Source organism: Lycorma delicatula, chromosome 12 (assembly GCF_047948215.1).
Source record: "Lycorma delicatula isolate Av1 chromosome 12, ASM4794821v1, whole genome shotgun sequence".
NCBI classification, from domain to species: domain Eukaryota; kingdom Metazoa; phylum Arthropoda; class Insecta; order Hemiptera; family Fulgoridae; genus Lycorma; species Lycorma delicatula.
The window spans coordinates 65959786-65975449 of NC_134466.1; the positions used below are offsets into that span (position 1 = coordinate 65959786).

At 32.2% G+C, this 15664-nt stretch overlaps 1 protein-coding gene and 1 long non-coding RNA gene across 5 annotated transcripts in view; one reads left to right on the top strand and one right to left on the bottom strand.

Annotated features, from left to right (window-relative positions):
* Positions 1-15664, bottom strand: part of LOC142333216 (ATP-binding cassette sub-family C member 4-like) — a 189880-nt gene that overhangs the window by 165762 nt on the left and 8454 nt on the right. For 3 of the 4 annotated variants that reach the window (XM_075380201.1, XM_075380198.1, XM_075380202.1), the window contains exon 1: positions 10471-10661. The exons of the other annotated variant lie outside the window; for it this stretch is intronic. The gene's annotated coding sequence lies outside the window, so the exon portion shown is untranslated. Of the gene's footprint in view, positions 1-10470; positions 10662-15664 lie in introns of those variants that run through there. 4 annotated transcript variants of the gene reach the window in all.
* The window catches only part of LOC142333218 (uncharacterized), a 131456-nt gene that overhangs the window by 39286 nt on the left and 76506 nt on the right, over positions 1-15664 (top strand). The window lies entirely within an intron of this gene.

Consider the following 15664-nt stretch of genomic DNA (forward strand, 5'->3'; position numbering starts at 1 on the left):
AAAAATTATATTTAGATTTACACATGTTTTTTTATTATTTCAATACCTACTAATATAAGGTTGGGTTGCGTTTAATATGGGACAGTCTGTATATATATATATATATATATATATATATATATGGATGTAGTTTAATAAGCACAAACTTTAATGAATTTAATTAATGAACTGTGAACTATGAGTCCCTATCGCTATGTGAGCTGGGCAAAACCAGCTCATACAGTGATAGAGACTCATAGTTCACAGTTCATTAAAGTTTGTGCTTCAACCGGCAAATCTCCACTACTGCAGAATTTTTCGAGATGAAATATATCTAAAAACAGTCTCTGTTATGCCAAAATACATTGGTAAATATTTGATTGTGATTGATCGAGTTGTTTTTTTTATTTATTCTGAACAAACAAAAACCCTCTTCTTCTTTATATAATAGAATAGATATGAACTAGATTGCATGACGAAGTGTAAAGAAAAATGTTAGACTGAAAAATTCATAAATGCAATACATAACTGAGAAAGGTATTTGTATAATCTTAAAAATTAACAATTTTTTTTGTAGTAAAGAAAAATCGTTCAAAGTAAATTCAAATGCATGATACGTTATCTAACCGATATTTTGCTATAATTTTAATATAAAATTAAATTGAGAAATGGACTCATAAGAATTCTTCGGGAAGTATTTTTTGAGCTCTTTTATTTTTTTACTTTCATAACGGTTTTCAACTTTTTAAATTTATATTTTATTGAGACAAACTTTTGTTTTATTTAAAACGACTATACCACGTTAGTTAATTATATAACTGTTATGTAATGTTATTTAATTAAATTTAACGTTACACTAAATTCTATATATTTGTTAAATATTTTAGATAAAGTGGTATGTGTTAAAACGTATAAAATAAACAAATAAAAATAAATATGCGCGATAATTATTGTGCATTGTCAGCAGTCAACGCGAGGTATTTCATCAGACATTTATTTACAAATATAATTTTATATATTTTTCCATTTTTCATTATTATACATATTTTCTTATCAAAACGAACATAACATTTTTTTTTTTTTTTGTTTTAAAATAGTTATTCCTGATTAATGAAGTAACTATTTCGTATACACCCGTATGCCACGCGCACCCAGGTCTGGAAAACTGAACCCACCGGGTTGGTCTAGTGGTTAACACGTCTTCCTGATCAGCTGATTTGGAAGTCATGAGTTACAGCGTTCAAGTCCTAGTAAAGCCAGATATTTTTACATGGATTTGAATACTAGATCGTGGATACCGGTGTTCTTTGGTGGTCGGGTTTCAATTAACCACACATCTCAGGAACGGTCGAACTGAAAATGTACAAGACTACACTTCATTTACACTCATACATATCATCCTCATTCATCCTCTGAAGAATTATCTAAAACGGTAGTTACCGGAGGTTAAACAGGAAAAAGAAGGTCTGGAAAACTGAAAAAAAATTGTAAAAAGTATTATTACTTTTTTTCATTTAGTTAACAAAATCACCTACAAGATTGAGCGTATAACAAACAGTGTTTATTACTTGGATAATGTCAGTAAATCAATCTATACTTTAATTATATAATTAAAAGCACAGAAATTACAGTGGATCTTTACCTTAATTACTATCACCAGTGCTAAAGTTTCCGTCATCCGCAGAATTGCAATTATCTTCGTAATCATTTAACCGCAAGTAATTACTTCCATCAAAAGCATTCGAAATACAACATTTCTTGAAAGAATTTTTAATCACCGATTAAGATTTTGAAAATCCGGTATTTCTGACCTTTCTTTTTCCTGTTTAGCGTCCGGGAATTACCGTTCAAGTATTACTTCAAAGGATGATATGTGTGAGTGTAAATGAAGTGTAGTCTTGTACAGTCTCAGTTCGACCATTCCTGAGATGTGTAGTTAATTGAAACCCAAACCACCAAAGAACACCTGTATCCACGATCTGGTAATCAAATCCGCATTAAAGTAATTTCCTTTACTAGAATTGAACACTGGAACTCTCGACTTCCAAATCAGATGATTTGGGAAGACGCGTTCACCACTAGACCAACCCGGTGGATTCTGTATTTCTGACCTAGCCGCAATAATTCACACGCAAATCTGCATGAAAGATTTTTTCTAAAGTTTTCCGGAAGATTTTTCTCTTGTGTCGTGTTGACTATCTAGTTTCTAAACGAAGTTTGATTTTAAACGGTCAGTTTATTTAGATATCTAGAGGTTGGAAAACAGATATCATTTCACTAAGATCACACTAGCAATAGGTTTTCATTTTAAATTATCGATTATATGACTCCTAAAACTGCCCGATACAAATATGGATGGTTTACGTAATACAGCGCCCTGGTCAACGTTCCCAAACGCAACAACAATGTCCGATGGAAATTTTTCAGCTTCTGGTAGATGTTTTCTTTTAAAAATTACATATGAGGGTAATTTTTCCCCGTCCGAAAGTATTGTCAGCATCACCGAGCAATCAGCATCAATGGTGTCCGGTGACTTTCGAAAATTATTGAAACTGTCAGTTTATTTTCTTATGCTTGTAGTAGCTGCTGTGCTACTTGTCCTTATTCGAATAGAAAAACTATGTCGGCAAAGAAATCAGCGTAACCAGTTAAGACTATTTTAAATTCATCCGTAACGTTAGTTCATCTTTAATGTTTAATTTCTAATACCATCTCATAGCCAAGTTTTTCGTTTTAGCTAAATCACTTTATCACACTGGGTGTAGTTTCATAGTAAAAATCAAAGCAGTTTGTATTACAATTCTATATGGATTGATTTACATATATAGAATGATTCAAAAAAGTGTATACACACTTTGAACTGTCATAGAAAATTTATTTTCCTACTTACAAGATTTCTGGGAAAAGTAAGACTACAGTTCTTCTTTTCCTCTTTAGTCTCCGGTAATTACCTTTCAGATAATACTTCAGAGGATGAATGAGGATATGTATGAGTATAGTCTTGTTCAGTCTCAGTTCGACCGTTCCTGAGCTGTGTGGTTAATTGAAACCCAACCACCAAAGAATACCGGTATCCACGATCTAGAATTCAAATCCGTGTAAAAATATCTGAATTTACTAGGATTTGAACGCTGGAACTCTCGACTTCCAAATCGGCTGATTTTGGAAAACGCGTTAACCACTAGACCAACCCGGTGGGTTAAGACTACAGTCCTATTTGAAAATAAGTGTACTTTCTGGTCAAACTGAGTGTTCCAAACGGTGACCTTCATAATCGATACATTTTTAAGTACTAGTCACGACAGATTCCGTAGCTCGCATCAAAGTGTCCGATGGGATTTCTGTACACACCACTTGAATGTCATCCCAAAATGTGTCTAGCTACTGCGGTGTACGACCGTACACTTCACGTTTTACTGTGTCCCATAAAAAAGAAATCGAGCGACGTAAGGTCTGGAGAGCGCACAGGAAACTCGATTGGTTCCCTGAGGCCTGTCTACTGGCGTGGTACATTTTGATCCAGGTATGCTCGCACATTCCTATGATAGTGCAGCAGGATCCATCTTGTCGGTAATAACAACTATCGTACCCGTACATTGCACGAATGGAAGAGAGAATGAAATCAGCAAGCATCGTCAGGTACTTTTCTCCAATTACAGTACCTTCAAAAAACCAATCGGGTTAGTCTAGTGGTGAACGCGTCTTCCCAGATCACCTGATTTGGAAGTCGAGAGTTCCAGCGTTCAAGTCCTAATAAAGTCAGTTATTTTTACACGGATTTGAATACTAGATCGTGGACTGGGTTTCAATTAACCACACATCTCAGGAATGGTCGAACTGAGACTGTACAAGACTACACTTCATTTACACTCATACATATCAACCTCTGGAGTATTATCTAAAATGTAATTACCGGAGGCTAAACAGGAAAAAGAAAAGAAAGAAAAAACCTTTAAAAAGGAAAGGTCCAATTAGTTCCCAAGAACACAAACCACATCACACCGCAGGCAAATTCACAGCCTTTTCAACAGTAATGTAGGGATTATCTTCAGTCCGGTTAACACAACTATGCCCGTTAACAGTTCAATTAAGTTTGATTTGTGTTTCATCCGACCAAAAAATGCTACTCATAAATCCCGGTTCACGTCAACCATCCCCTGAACCCGTTCACAAAATTGTACTCTGCGATCCTGGTCGTCGACACTTAGCCGTTGCACCAGCCTTGGAATGTACACATAAGCAACTTGCCTTTCTTCAGAATGCGTCGCATACTACTAGCACTTAGACCCTCTCATGTGACCCTTGCCTTACAGATTTTTGTGGTGAACCGCTGAAAAAGTTTCAACACCGCACCTGAGGATTCATCACTTGTAGCCGTTAGAGGTCGCCCTGATCAACCTTACTGCACATCACATACATCACATGAATATGAAACCTTAAAATTCATATACGACGCGTAGACGTTTTGGAACCATCATTCCAGATAAAATGATGCGCGTGATACATTGGTGTATAGGTAATTAGAAAATTATTAGTTAACTGAATAAGAAACGGCTAAATTAGAGTAGATAATGAGAAAAAGATTTTTAACAAAAATGTTGTTAAAATGAAATACCATTTATACGCATTTCAAACGGATATAAATTTAAGTTAAAAAATAAATTTTCATTCGTTTTTTTTCAGTTTACTCAAGATAAATTTCAGTAATAAAATGTTAACTGCACAGCTTAACGAATATGATTACGGTAAAAGATAAAAATAAAAATAAAATCACCTGTGATTTTTTTCTGTCTAACTTTAAACTCATCGGTAAGGATATAAATACAGACTAGTTTATACTAGTCACGCATAATAATAATAATAATAATAATAATAATAATAATAATAATAATAATAATATACTACAAAGATAAATATTTAATTTTCTCAGAAAAAAATAAACATAGATAAATTTAAAAAAAATAAATGAAAAAAAATCAAAACCTCTTTACTTTAAAAACTCGTTTGTCGGTCTTTTATCTACCAAAGCAAACACTTAATGTAGTGTAACAAATTAATTCCATTATTCTACATATCTTTTTTCAATTTTTTTAGATAAATAATTCTACGTCTAGAACTACGAGAAACTAGCTTTTCATCTATACACGCGCGCACACGCATATACCAAGAAAGATGCAGTATAAACAAACAAAAAACACAACTGATTTTGCTCTATTATTCAAATAGGTGGAATAATAATAATAATAATAATAATAATGTTGCCTATCTGCATGGCGGAGTGGTAGAAGTTCGGCCTTTCATTCGGAGGTTCCAGGTTCGAATCCCCCGGTTAGAAATGGTATTTTTCTTAGGCTACAAATTTCCATTTGGGTTAAGGATTATAGAAGTTCTGTCCGTAATCTCATAAAAAAATGTTATATAATCCCATAATTATATAAAAATAATGTAAATTAAAAAAACGCTGTAAATTTCGAGAGTAAATTTCCTAAGGAAGAATGGTTAGGCGACCTAGACGATTACACTTGAACAAGTTTTCACTCTACTAAGTTTTTTCACTCTCGCCACTAGTACTGCCACTCCCGCGTTGGATACGTTTCGAAGAGGAAGACTGCTGGCGTCGGTGCTAGACTCCACGATATTTTACAACGTGTTGATGTGTTGATGTGAAGAAGCTTAGTATAGCCAGAAGTAGATAGATATTAGAAAGAATACGTAGGAGGATGGTCATTCGTTACAGAATTGTTTCTCATGACGCGGTTCTTAGCCGGCTCCTTACTAGTACAGTCAATTTGCATTTTTATTTGAAAATCCTTATCTACCGATTGATGTTTTTTCCATTTATTAGGGGTGATGAGGGAAGCTTAAATCCAGATTTGTAACATCCCCCCTCCCTAAAGTTTTTGAAAAACTCAAAAATTTTTGAAATGTGTTTTTCTCTGAATCTATGCGTTTTAGAGAAATATTTTACAAACAAAAAATGTAGAGGAAATTCTCCTCTACAATTAATGTCGTTGAAGTTATGCCGTATAATTTGAAATAGAAATACTAGGTAGCGCTGAAGTTGTAAAAAACGTGTTTTTTCGGTTTTTTCAACGGAAAAAATTGTTTTTCGTCTGTATTGCATTTGGAAAAGTTGTTAATCTAAAAAAAAAAACAGGCAACTTTTATTTAAACAATTTTTTTGTACGACTTAACGTTTTGAAGTAGTAGCTTGTGAAATTGTTACTATTAAGATTATTGACCTGTGAATTGGGCACGTGTTCGAAACCGGTCTAGTCGCTGAACAATGCCTATCTCCCCGGCTACAGTAACAATAGGACCGTTGCGTTGCCACTGTACCGCTATAACTCTGGAATGCTAAGTCGTACAAGAAAATTGTTTGAATAAAAGTTGTCTGTTTTTTTTTTGTTGAGATTAACAACTTTTCCAAATGCAATACAGACGAAAAACAATTTTTTCCGGTGAAAAACCCGAAAAAACACGTTTTTTTACAAATTCAGCGCCACCTAGTATTTCAATTTCAAATTATACGGCATAACTTCAAAAACATTAATTGTAGAGGTGAATGTCCTCTACATTTTTTGTTTGAATAACTTTTCTCTAAAATGCATAGATTCAGAGAAAAACACATTTCAAAATATTTTTGAGTTTTTCAAAAATCTATGGGAGTAGGGGATGTTAAAAATCTGGAGTTAAGCTTCCCTCATCACTCCTAACATATGGAAAAAAAACATCAATCGGTAGGTAAGGATTTTCAAATACAGCCTATTTTGATGACAAATTGCCTGTACTATAGCCGAAATCCCTCCCCGTTGGATCTAATTGCTAGAGAAAGAAGGGAGAGGAATGACGGTACTGACAGAAGCGTGGTTAGATAAAATATAATGAGGCGCTGACAGAGAATATGGGACGGTTCTCATAACGGAGTTTGAACAAGGAAACTGCTGCCCAACATGTAGGCCTTGGTGAATAGGAAGTGGGAAAAGCTAGATTTCCATCTCATCCAGTTTTATCAGTTGGCGCGGGTGTTTTAACGCCTACTTGTTCGAGAGTGGGAGGAGAAACATCCGTGAGTGTAGTTACTGTAATACGAACCCACCGGGTTGGTCTAGTGGTTAACGCGTCTTCCCAAATCAGCTGATTTGGAAGTCAAGAGTTACAGCGTTCAAGTCCTAGTAAAGCCAGAAATTTTTACATGGATTTGAATACTAGATCGTGGATACCGGTGTTCTTTGGCGGTTGGGTTTCAATTAACCACACATCTCAGGAATGGTCGAACTGAGAATGTACAAGACTAACACTTCATTTACACTCATACATATCATCCTCATTCATCCTCTGAAGAATTATCTAAACGGTAGTTACCGGAGGCTAAACAGGAAAAAGAAAGAAAGAAAAGGTACTGTAATACGGGGGAGGGGGGTAGATTCCGCCAAACATAGCATTTTTGAATGTTGAAAATGGGAATTTTAGAGAAATAATGTAGTGTTGGAAGTGAATCCCAACTCGTCGGACAATGTCGGGGAAATTATATTAAGGAACAAGAATTTGTGGGTGGTATTGCTACATTTATCAGAACGGTTTTTTTTTTGGAGGAAAACGGAGGAGATGGAACAGATTCATTTGTAGATCGCGGTATTGGAAAAGACAATCGATTGGATGGTGCAATGTAAAACCGAGGAGAAACCTCGTCTGGCGGTTTTGTTTATCCATATCGTTGTTAGTAAAAGAGAATTATGTTCTATTGCTGTTTTAAATGTGTTCTATATTCTATAAGACATACTATAGTTTTTATTCTATATTCTATATATATGATATTACGTTCTATATACTGTTTTAAATCGCTACTGTTAAATGTACAAAACAAAATTGCACAATAAGTAGAGATTATATTAATTCATAGATCATTTGTTGTTGTCTTATTGGTTTGTTTTTGCATTATTATGTCGCGGATTTTCGTGTGTTCACGTTTTAACGTCGTATTATATTCGTCTCGACAAATTTTTTACGGGTGATCTGGTTAGGAGGACTTCGTATCCTGAATTTATGCTTTACGCTGGTTCCCGGGTGCGTAAGATTAGCATATTCCTACTTATTCCTGCAATAACTTGGTTGGGTTAATTTCATAATAAATATATTCAAAAATAATTAATCGAATTTAAAAAAAAATTTATTATCATTTCTCCTACTTAATCGTAGTTAATTATTCAAGTACATTTTATTTTACATTGATTAAAAAAAAACTGTTTGATTTTTTTTTTTGGTAAGTTTATGGTAATGTTATTAAGTATCTATAATTGCGTTTATTATTTCTAAGTCATTGAATACAATGTTGCATATCCTTCAGTAGTTTTACAACTGTAATTAAATTATTACAAGTACGTGATTAAATGTAATTTTTTTTTTAAATTTCCATTTCTCTAAAAATTCATATCACTATGATAAGAATTTTATATATACCAATATCTTAACACTCCATCTTACTCAAAAATTATTAAAAAAATAGAAGAATATACTTATGTATTTTTTATTATCAAACGTAATTAATATTTTATTAATTAGACAGTAAGGTTTTAAATCTAAAAAAAAACAAATTAAAAAACTATATCCTTTTTTTAACGATGTTCATGACAGCTTTGATAAGAAAAATAATGCTTTATATTTTCCTTAAAATTATTGATAAATTATTCTACGAACTACATAATTAAATAATAATTAAAATATTAATAATTTTAAAACTACTCTGTTATAAATAAAACAGAAAAAGGTATACATTCCACGTAGGTCACTTTTATTTCTAATTTTTATAAATCGTTTGCTCCATGACAAAAAATCAAAAAATCATTTTATTTGTGGACGATAAAAATCTCATAGTGACTTCACAAATCGATTTTTACTTTTTTATTCGAAGTAAAGGAAGTACTGTAATAGCGAAAAATTTCGGTTTTCAAATTTCAACAGAAATATCCATTTTGATTAGTTTCGGCGTTCGTCTGTACGTACGTATGTATCTCGCATAACTCAAAAACGATTGATTAACCGTAGTATGTTGAAATTTTGGATTTAGGAGTGTAATAACATCTAGTAGTGCACCTCCCCTTTTGATTGCAATCGACTGAACCAAAAGTGTTTAAAAAAGTCCAAAATCCAAAACAATTTAGATTTTGGACTTTTTCTTAACTGCAAATATAGTAAGCCCTAATTGAGAGCTTTTCAACGATATATCATAAGCGGTACTTACTTTTATTGGTTCCAGAATTATAACCATATAAAATTTTAATTAACGGAATATTTGGATCTTATAAGAGAATACATTGGTTCGAATCAGACTTCTTCTCCTTTTTTGTAATTTAAATATATTGATTTATTAATAATTATTAACTTCTGATTGTAAAAAAAATTACGATAAATAATAATTCAATACTAATAAAAAAAAATTGAATATGAAAAAATATCAAAATTTATTAACGAAATAAAATTTAATGTATATTTAAAGAAATGTGTATATGTAATTTAACAGACGTACAAGTAATCATGTAGTGTCCACATTAGATTTGGTGAAACATTATCGATTATCGATTTGGCGATTATTCGTTGTTTTTATTTCAGTTGATGGTTGCATCATAATAATTTTAAAAAATATCTGATATTTGATATTTTTAAATATCAAAAGACTTACATTTATTTAAAGAGTAATAAAGGGACTTTTACTCTATCCTAATATTTCATGTAAGATTGTCGAATTAATAATTGTATAAATATTTGATGTTAATAAAAACTAAAATTTCAGAAATTATGTAACTCTCCACTTTATTAATGAATTGGAGGATCGTATTTCAGTTTTAACGGAAATAAGTTTAAATGAAATGCAGCAACAAATGTGTATATGTAATTTAATATGTGTACAAGGAAGTTATGCGGTATCCAATCAGATTTTGTTATACCCGGATTGCAGTTATTTCTTAATATTATAAATGGTAACGTAAACAATTTATGTTTAAAATATAATTGTCAACACATAAATGGAGAGATATAAAGAGTTTCTTTCGCGTTATTTTAAATGAAAAATGGTCCACCGATCACTACAATTTATATGTAAGATATATGTAAAATATTATATTAAAAATTACATGATTTGATATGCCTTCGTGGAACCAGCGGTAGCCACCGGGTCTTTCACCCGGTGGTCCGGGGTTCGAGTCCCTGAACTCAGAACCACCGAAAAAAAAATTCAACAAGTATGTAATATGTTAATTCCAATAAAAAATATTTCCACATTATATACATTTACATTTTTTTTTTTTAAATCGAAGCTATAATTTATAATTGTAAAAATACAATTATTATACAATATAATATAAAGTTATTTTAATGATTTAAAAAAAAATATTTAAAGAGATTAAATACTGAAAGAAAATCTTACTTAAAAATAAGCCTGTATAAATTTGACATATTTTATAGACGAGGATGAAAGAATAAAATATTACTTACTTAGTAATCAATCTCCTTTTAATTTTCGTTTAATTACCCCTCTGTCCGTCAAAGCATACTATAGTATCTATAATTGACAATCTAGAAATAAATTCATTCTTTCCTGTTTCATCATAACACTGTATAAAAATAATTCATTTTTTTATACTTTAATTAAAATGTATAATAAACTTACCGAACAATGAACGATATTAAACTATCGTGTACTAAAAGATCTAGTTATATTTTTTTTTTAGTTTTAAAAAAATTATTATATGAGATACAGTATCTAAATATTAAAATAAAAAATGTACTGTTGAAAATGAAATGTTAATAAATAAATCTGATGAGTGTTCGCGCGCGTGTGTATGTATCTATAATCATTTAACCTTATTATTGAAATAACAGACCTTTATTTATAGATAAGCTCGGGTATAATATGGTTCATAAATAACAGCCTATGGTATAGTTTTGTATGTTTTTATTAATTTTATTACTATTATTATTATAAACGTTTTATAGAGAAATTTTTTAATATTTATTAAATTGTTTTATTATACATTTTTAGAAAGATTACTTAATTTATACTTGAATTTTAATTATTTTAACAGTAATTCGATAGATAAAAACCTAAAATTGACAAATATACTTCAATCATCTGTGTCAGTAATTTAATTTGATGTAGAACATCTGTTTTTTATTGGTTTTTCTTTTTTTGGGGAGAGGGGTACACTATTCAATTTTAGTACTGTATTTTGAGTATTACCGAATACAATGACCTTGATTGGTCATTGGACACAAGATTTAATTTATACGGCCGTGACATTCTATGACCTGTGAACAGTGACAGCTCGTAGCTAAAATTAATAGGGATTCCGCTCCAGAAAATTTTTTACTGGACCTCTTCAAGGTCATTGTTAAAGTTTTCTGTAAAATAAAAGAACTGAAAAAAATGAATCAAATAGAATAGCTGGAAGCAGGATAATAATCTAATTCTGTAGAATACAAGCCATGCTGAGTTAAAGAAAAAATTATTACTCTATAACAAGCAGAAAAAAATCGAATAAACATTAAAAAGATAACTGAAAAAAATCTTCATCTTAAAATAGAAATAATCAAACAAATCACATTCAAGAAGATGGTACGCGGTTTTTGACTACATTGTGCTTAAAACCCGTATTCAGTTTAACCGAATAAGGAAAGTGCAGGCCAAAGAAGAATGAAGAGGTCTTCATTCCAAGCTGGTCCAAACTAACTCAGAAATCCTCCCTGGCATGCGTCCAACCATTTCCCAAAGTTTCATCGGTATCGGATGAACGTTTTAGGAAGGCATAAGAGATACAGACAGACAAACTTTAATTTTTATATATATATATATATATTTTTTTTTATTTAACGTAAATTTAACTCTATTATTTTTGTAATATTCCTCATTCGACTGACTTGAATCATTCAGTTCAAACTCAGTCCACACAGTGATAGAGACACAGTTCGCAGTTCATTAATTCAATTCATTAAAGTTTTTGCTTCATCCGGCAAATCTCCACTACTACATATGTAAATATATATTTTTAGAGATATAATATATCCAAAAACCTTCTCAGTTATGCCAAGAAACATTGGTAAAAATTTGGTTGCGATTGATCGAGTAGTTTTTTTATTTATCCCGAACAAACAAAATACCTCATCCTCTTTATATAATACTAAAAATATATTTCTTAATTGTCATCGGAAAAAGAAGAGGGAGAAGAAGAAGAAGGAAGACCCTCTACTCGTCCCAACATCACGGTTTGGAGTCCGGAACAGAGCCCAGCAGAGATGCGTCCTGAAAGGCAGCCATAACAGAAGTGGATGAAGAGCTTCTACACAACCCTTCCTTTAAAACTTGCATAAAAATTTACACAAATCAGCAATTGCGACTCCTCCGGAAAAGGGGGCGCATTGCTCTCTCCATACAGTTAGTGCCCCGTTGTGGCGTATTCCTGCTAGCCTATGAAGCGTTAGCACCGAAAGGACTTCAGTGGACGGTCTGAAGGGGAATTACGTCGGGAGGACAGGTTGCATAAGCCTAGCCTTCCGCGGTCGGCCCATAAAATGGGTTCGATAACGGTGGTTTAACAACGGATTGGAATGCAATTAAATCCGTCCTTAAAATACTAAATAATAATAAACAAAACTTGAAAAATTAGACCCGCCATTTAAAATAAACCTTTTAAAAACCACGCCCGATTAGAATCATCCAGCAGCAAGGGACTCTGTCCAGGTTCTGCGATTGTAGGGAGAAATAAACTCCCGCCAACTTTGCATTCCATTCCATTAACCGAATAAATAATAAAATGTCAATACAGATTTTTTTTGTATTATTAAATAACTTAATAAAATGTCCGGTTAAAAACACTATCGTCCAACGGTCCTTAATTTAAATTTCAATGTACACAGAAACAAATAAATAATCAGTTTTTACTAATTACCTTCTAATGTACTTTACTAATTACTAATTTCTGATGTACGGCTTACACACACAACTTAATTAAAAATATTTCTCATTTTATGTAGAAATTTAATATTTTTTTCGTTTACTTTATTCAATTATTCTAACTAAAGCTCGCGCCCACGCGTACCGTATTTAATTCGCGCGAGTGTGGCGGTACTTAGCGGCCACATTAACTTTTTTTTATAATTTAAATATTAATAATTTATTTATTCTACCGCTTACACTTGTGATGTTACAACATAGCAGGCGACTACAACACTAAAGGTAGTTAATTTTATATGGATTTGAATGGTAAATTATGGATGCAGGTGTTATTTGGTGGTTGGGTTTCAATTATCCACACTTCTCAGGAACGGTCGACCTGAGACTGTACAAGACTACACTTCATTTACATTCATCTTCATTTATCCTTCTTTATTTTTCCTGTTTAGCCTCTGGTAACTACCGTTTAGATAATACTTCAGAGGATTATATGTATGAGTGTAAATGAAGTGTAGTAGTCTTGTACAGTCTCAGTTCGACCATTCCTGAAATGTATGGTTAATTGAAACCCAACCACCAAAGAACACCGGTATCCACGATCTAGTATTCAAATCCGTGTAAAAATAACTGGCTTTAGTAGGATTTGAACGCTGGAAGTCTCGACTTCCAAATCAGCTGATTTGGGAAGACGCGTTCACCACTAGACCAACCCGGCGGGTTATCTTCATTTATCCTATGAAGTAAAATACCTTACGGTGGTTCCGAAGGCTAAACAGAAAAAATAGAGAGACGATTACAGCAACTGTACGTCAGTAATACACTAGCGCTCCTTGTGGTGAAAAGAAGTACTACTGACACACTATACCCACTTAGTCTAGTTTTTTATTACATTTTTTGGGATGGGGGTGCGATTTTTCAAAAAGAATTTTTTCTTTTTGAAATATTATTTTTTAATTGTTAACAAATGTGCCTAAGATGTGATGTTTAGCTGGTCGTACTGAGCTATTTATACTTAAACCTCTTTACCTGTACGATCGGACCCAAGTCGAAGCGTGAGAAGAATGGACCGAAGCTTTGTTACCATGAATTCCAAGCCTGGTTTCTTCTCACCGTACAGCAGGTGTTTATTGTGTGTTAGGGGGCAGTATAACAAAAGACAATCGTAAAACGGACCGGCTCTTTACAAAAAGGGTTCTCCTTTTTGTCCCTTTCTAGATTCTCCCAATTAATTATATTTTCTATTTATTTTATAATAATTGGTAGGAATCCGTTACACAGGTCCGCTATACCGGTCTTGTTACAATATAGCTTATGATACTACCGGTAACGTAAGGATTCCAACGCGGGTCATTCATCTAAATCAGTTCAGCTGTTGAGCTGCTATACGGTGGAACAAACATACATACACCCTAAATACATTACACTTCGTTTTGGACTGTCGTGTAAAAAAAAAAACCATTAAAAAATTTCAGGAATAAATTATCGTTTAAACAGTTAGTCATCGCGGTTTTTTTTTAAACATATAACTTTAGCAAATAAAAAGTTGTTGTACAAATCGAAAACTGAAATAAATCGGAATACTTAAAAAAAGAAAAGAATTTTATAGTATAAAAGAGTAATAAAAATTATTAAAATAATTAAAAGAGGAATAAAAAATATTTTTAGAAAAATTAACGACAAAACAACAAAACTATTAATAAATAATTATCATTATATCAAATAATATTAAAAATGATCGGCTAAAATTTTGTTAACAGATAATAAATAATGTTAAATGTAAACATTTTGTTGTAATAAATGACAGTAGTACAATAAAGAGTATAATAATACACAATTATCTATGAATCTATGGCATACAAATTAAGTAGTACACGTTGTTTCGTGTTGTCTTGAAAAGATATTTATTTATAACTTACACAAAAAAAAAATTACCTACACCATTGTAAATTACCGTAACAGCTTACGTTATTATAATAGCTTTATATTTAATAAATTCTACGACTTCACGGGACAGAAAAAAAGGTTGTCTCAAGGACGCGGTTATTAAAAAAAAAATTAATATTCACAATATAGGAATGCACTTGCAAGGTGACGTAATTTAAACTACGACGTTACAACTTAAAATATCTAATAAAAAATTGGCTAAAAAAATCAGTTGAGTCTGTTATTATTTTTTGCAATAATCTTATTTAAGAAAGATTAATGTAGCAGTTTACGAATAAAATGGAAAAATTAAATCGTTAATTAAACTCATTTACTTTAGCAAAAGGTCATATGATTTCCGACGTCTGCGCTCTGCACAGCAAACCACTTTTGTGCTCCAGTGGCAATAAATTACCAAAAGCAGAAACAATACACCGATTTTCTCTTCGTGGTGTGTAACACTCAAATATCTGAGAGGATTTTCAGAAACTCAATATGTCTTTTTTTTGTTTAGTCTCCGGAACCACCGTAAGGTATTTCAGAGGATGAATGAGAATCATATGTATAAATGTAAATGAAGTGTAATTTTGTACAGTCTCAGGTCGACCGTTCCTGAGATGTGTGGTTAATTGAAACTCGACCACCAAAGAACACCGGTATCCACGATCTAGTAATTAAATCCGTATAAAAGTAACTACTTTTTACTAGGTTTTGAACCTTAGAAGTTTCGAAATCAGCAGATTTACGATGACCAGTTCACCACTAGACCAACCAGGCAGGTGAAGACATACCTTCTAGTGTTGTGCAAATTAATGT